The sequence below is a fragment of the Bubalus bubalis genome, chromosome 12 (assembly GCF_019923935.1).
Source record: "Bubalus bubalis isolate 160015118507 breed Murrah chromosome 12, NDDB_SH_1, whole genome shotgun sequence".
Lineage (NCBI taxonomy): Eukaryota > Metazoa > Chordata > Mammalia > Artiodactyla > Bovidae > Bubalus > Bubalus bubalis.
The window spans coordinates 36,425,020-36,430,567 of NC_059168.1; the positions used below are offsets into that span (position 1 = coordinate 36,425,020).

At 35.7% G+C, this 5,548-nt stretch overlaps 1 protein-coding gene across 7 annotated transcripts in view; it reads left to right on the forward strand.

Annotated features, from left to right (window-relative positions):
* ACYP2 (acylphosphatase 2) overlaps nt 1-5,548 on the forward strand; it is a 193,203-nt gene that overhangs the window by 106,300 nt on the left and 81,355 nt on the right. The window lies entirely within an intron of this gene.

The following is a 5,548-nucleotide window of genomic DNA, read 5'->3' on the forward strand; positions in this document are numbered from 1 at the left end:
GTTGAATTTTGAATGTTCAACTAACTTTCCATTTCTAAAGTAAACCAAATGTAATCATTATGTATTAGCTCTTTTTCTTACGTATTTCTGTATTCATTTACCTTGCATCTGGCTTCTGTGTTTATAACTGAGATTGGCCCATAATTTTTTTCTTTATATAAACTAACGCCCTTGTCATACTTTGTATAACAGTTAAGCTGATTTCATAAAATGAGCTGGAGGATGTTTTTCATTCTCTTTTCTATTGTCTGGGAGAATTTGTCTAAGATACTATTTTTTCCTGAAGTATTTGGTTTGAATCAACCAGTGAAACCAACTAGGCCTACAGTTTTCATTGTGGGAAGGTTTTTAATTAACAATTTGATTTTCAAGTAGAGAACTGTTTACATTTTCTTTCTTATGCTGTCAGTTTTTGTAAGATGAATGTTTTCTGGCCCTTTTTAATTGAAATATAATGTACATACTGTAATGTGTATAATATTAAGCAAATGTACTATTTATTGATGTAAAGTTCATAATAGTCTTATATTTTAATATCTGAAGACTCTGTAATGATATTGTCTCTTTTATTCCTGATACTGATTATTTAAGCTTGCCTTCTTTATCTCATTATTCTCCATCAAGGTTTATAAACTTACTTGTCACTTCAGAGAAACATGTTTTATCTTTGTTGATCTTCTCTATTGTATATTTGTCTTCTATTTTATTTATTGCTGTTTTTATCTTTTTATTTCTATCCTCTTATTTTCTGTAGATATAAGTTTTTTTGAACAACTTATTTTTTTAGCTCATTGCCTTTTAGCTTTATTCTCTAATATATATATTTAGAGACACAAATTTTCATCTTGAAGTGGGATAAATGTGTCTCATAAATTTTCATGAACATTCACTTCAAAATATGTTTAATTTTCATTGTGATTTCTTCTTTGACTCATGGGTTATTAGGAGGTGTATTTCTTAGTTTACAAGCATTATAGATTTTTCTAAGAGTATTTTTGTTATTGACTTCTAGTCTAATTCCCAAGTAGTCAAAGAATTTACTTTGAATAAAAATAAATTGTGATTATCAGGTCACATATACAAATTGTGTTCTTCAAATCTTATGTATCCTTGTGAGTTATTTCTTCTGCTGCACCTCAAAAAGATATGCTAAAATCTATTTTTTAAATTTCTCTATTTTGTTTTGTCAATATTTGTTCAATATATAACCTTGGGCTTTATTATTAGATATATAAGAATCTAGAATTACTATCTTTTACTAAAGAACTTTTATCATTTTGAAATATACCAGAGGAGCCTGGTGGGCTGCTGTCTATGGGGTTGCACAGGGTCAGACATGACTGAAGCAACTTAGCAGCAGCAGTAATAGTTTTTGCCTTAAAGTCTTCTGTGCTTGATACAAATATGGTTTGTATACTATAGTTAATGCATTTTCTTTTTATATATAAAGTCCCCTAATATATTATTATATACTTAAAATCCCCTAGTATATTATTATAACTATTGTTATATTCAGTTAAAATTCATTTATATTTGTCCACATTTGTCCTTTTTGTTGTTCTTCATTCCTTCCTGCATCTTTAGTATTTTCTTTAAAGTAGGTTAAAGAAGTTAACCTACTTTCTTTAGGTGATATTAGTCTAATATTCGTTCCTTTGAAATTAATTTTTTTCTCAGTTTTCTTCTATTATTATCTCTTTAATTTTCAACATTTTACTATAATGTGCTGCAGGGTGCTTTTCTTTTTATTTACCGTGTTTTAGGTTCAGAGAACTACTTGAATCTATGATTTTTGTCAATCTTGGGAAAGTCTCAGCCATTATTTTCTCAAATACTATTTTTTTTCTCATTCTCTCTTCCCTCCCTTCTGGAGACTTTCTCACTCAATTTCTGGTCATACCTGAATGGATACCTGGTAACCTATTTGCCTCTCTCTATCTTGTTCACATACTTGTTTCTAACTACTTTGCTGGTTTTCTAACAAGCAAGCCTTGGGACTTTTGAATATATTGCTTCCTTAGCTTGGAAAGCTTTTCCAGACATGTCTGAGATTCATTCCTTTGCCTGAGTCAGGTCTCTGGTAAAATGTGGTCTTCTCAGAGAGGCTTTCCCTGATCATGTTTTCAAAGTTATTACTAGATTCTTCCTCTTCTGCCCACATTGTGCTCTAATCCTTTACCTGGTTTCAGTTTATTCACAGCACTTATTAAATATGACACATTATATATTTAATATGTATTTGTTTATTTTCTGTCTCCTTTCATTAGAAAATAACTCCATGAGAGAGGAGACTTTTTTGTTCCCAGCTATATTGCAATCCTTGGAATAGTATCTGAAGCAGAGTTAAATGCTCAATAAACAACTATGGAACAAATGAATGACTAATGGATGATGAATATAAGAAGATCGAGTTCTCTAATGATAGTGAAGAAAGCAGACAAGGAGAAATAAACTAAGCAAGTATTCTAACATATTTTGTTCTTTTGTGTGTGAAGATAATGTCATTGATCACATTTCTTTCTGTGATTCTCACTTAAAAGAGCAAAATGGAACATAAGCATGTTTGGAAATATTGCTTTTATTAGTTTGAATTAATTGGTGTCTCATCATTTAGTTTAGACATATGTTCCATAAATTTTTAAAGGCTTTTAATGAAAGAAAATTAAACCTACTACATTAGGCAGCTTGGACTGTCATAACAAAATATCATAGACTAGGTGGCTTAAACAACAGAGACTTATTTTCTCTAAGTTCTGGAGGCTAGAAATCTAAGATCTGGGTGCCAGCATGGTCATGGTCTGGTGAGGATTGGCTTGCAGGTGGCTGCCTTCTTACTGTGTTCTCATGTGGCAGAGAGAGCAAGCTCTGGTGTCTCTTCCTTTTCCTGTAAGGGCACTAATCCCACCATTAGGGACCCAGCTCTTGATATCATACAACCTAATTATCTCGCAAAGGCCCCATGTCCAGATACCATCACAGTGAAGTTAGGGCTTCAACATACAAATTTTGTAAGTGTTCATGCTGCTGCTGCTAAGTCGCTTCAGTCCTTCCGACTCCATAGACTGCAGCCCACCAGGCTCCCCCATCCCTGGGATTCTCCAGACAAGAACACTGGAGTGGGTTGTCATTGCCTTCTCCGGGAGTGTTCATAGCACCTACCAAATAATATGCATTATTTTCCAGTGAATTAATGAATAGGTACATTCAAAACTCTTCAAGTATTTGTCTTAGAGTGAAATTACAGCAAATGCACATAAAAAACTTAATTATTTTTGCAAAATATTGTGAATGCTTGTAAGTACAAAGGCTAAATTGGCCAGCACCTGGGTAATGCCTGGGCTACTACTTCATTTGTGGTTTGTCGAGGTATCTGTTTATTATGTAGCTATTTAGGGACTCACGTGAACACATCATTTTTTATAGGCCCAAAACCTAACTCTGATCTTCTACTTATCTTTTGTAAATTTATTTCCCTAAATAAATCACAAATCTACTTACCATGCCTAGACCTACACACCATATGCTGTCATTATAGCTACTTAGAATCGTAGTGTAGGTCAAAGCTCCTTGGCTGGAGAACTGACTCCTCTAATAGTAATATTTTGGCCTCACTGGCACCTCCAGTATTTTTCTAGCCTGAGGTGGGCATGTCTTCCTGATGTTCACGGCCTATGCTGCTCTTCCAGGAATGTCTCAAGGGGATCCTGCCTGAAAGAAAGAAGCCACACTCTCACATTCGCTGCCTATAAAGAGAGCGAGCATGGCCTCTGGCTTGTGCTTTCAGTCAGTTTCAACACAGAAATGGAACCGACAGTTATCAACTCAGAACTTCCCCTACTGCCCATGTATTTTCTAGTCTAGAATAATGAGGTGAATAAATGCTTCGTGGCAAAGTTGAGGAGGAAAGCATCCAGCACCTGACTGCTCCTCTCATTCCTCACCTCTGAAGTAGGATTGTTAGCATCTGCTCTGATCTAGAGGAGTGTTTGGGACTGTGCCATCTGTCCCTGTTAGAAGCACTGAGCTCATAATGACTAAGAAACCCCAGGGGGTTGTCTAAGCCACCAGGGTTAGAAAGGGACACAGCATTATCACAGCTGAGCTAAAATTTAATATGATTCTTACTTTACCACCCATGGTGACCTAAGAAGGTGGGATTGCAGACAAGCTCTAAATAGAGGAGCTTAGTCATGGCTCACCAGAAAGCCAAAAAGCTGTTTTAATGGTGGAAGAGGGAAGAATAAACTGGGAAATATTTCTAAATAGTCATATGTTTACATATGAACTTATTTTTAAAGTTCTCTTGTGAGAACTATGTACCTTAAAAATAAGTCCCAAATTCAAAGCATTTATATAAAAAATTGTACATTTACTCACCAATTAAAAATTACGAGCATTCCCCAGAAGAAAGTGTAACCCCAGTAGCCCAGGGGCTGAGAGTTCTGTCATTAGAGGTGGGAATTTCTTCTCAGAATGAAGATAAAATTGTATTCCTACCTGTGTGACCCCAGGATGGTTGAGAGGGGTCTGGGGTTATTGTAATGAAGGTGGGTAGGATTGAGCACACCCACAGAAGTGTGGAGGGTAGGGAGTGTGTTACCATATCTCAGTAGTGTATTTTTATAAGTTAAATTTTACATGAGGAATGAAGCCACAATCCTTGAACTAAGAGTGAAAAAGTAGATTATCAGTTTATTAATTTATGGTGGAAAACACACCTCATTCAGGAGTCAGCCTGCATGCATACCAAGATATGGCAAACAGAGACTCATACAAGAAAATTGCCTTTTCCCAAAAAGTAACACTTCAAAACTTTTGTAGCCTGGAGAAATCACTCCCTTGTCCACTGTTGAGATGTTTCTTTTTCTAAGAACTTGAAAAAGTTGTCTCTAATCAGAGCTCCTATAACACACTTAAAGACATAAATACTTTTCTCATTCTCTAACTTTTAGTTTTCCCATTTTTAGTGGACCTCAGCAATAAGGGGATGTCATTTCAGCATTCCCTCCTTCATCAATACCATAACAAGTAAAAATTCCCAAGACTGAGGCTTATAAGGGTGCAATTTATAGTTGTTATGGAGCATTGGGTTTCTCCAGAGAACATTCAAATTCATGCAGTCTTTTCTTGTTTTTTGGTTGTGCTACATGGCATGCGAGATCTTAGTTCCCTGACCAGGGATTAAACCTGTGCCGCCTGCCGTGGGAGCTTGGAGTTTTAACCTCTGGACCACCAGGGAAGTCTCACAATGGTTGCAATTAAGATGAGCATCTCTGTGAAATGAACAGCCCTTCCACAAATGGATTGAGGGACACAATGATTTAGGAGTCAGAAAGCTGAGGGCTAGACTAGGGATTTATTACCTAACAGCCTGACCTTGACTGTGTTTTTCTGACTTCAATGGCTTAAGCTGCGAAATGAGATCTCTTTTACCTTTGCCATGGAATCCAGATCTAGCAATTTATTTTAATAATTCTGGAAAGAAAACATTCAGGCTGAAGGGATGAGTTTGATTCTTATTGAAGTAAAGAGGTTTCACAACTTTTTG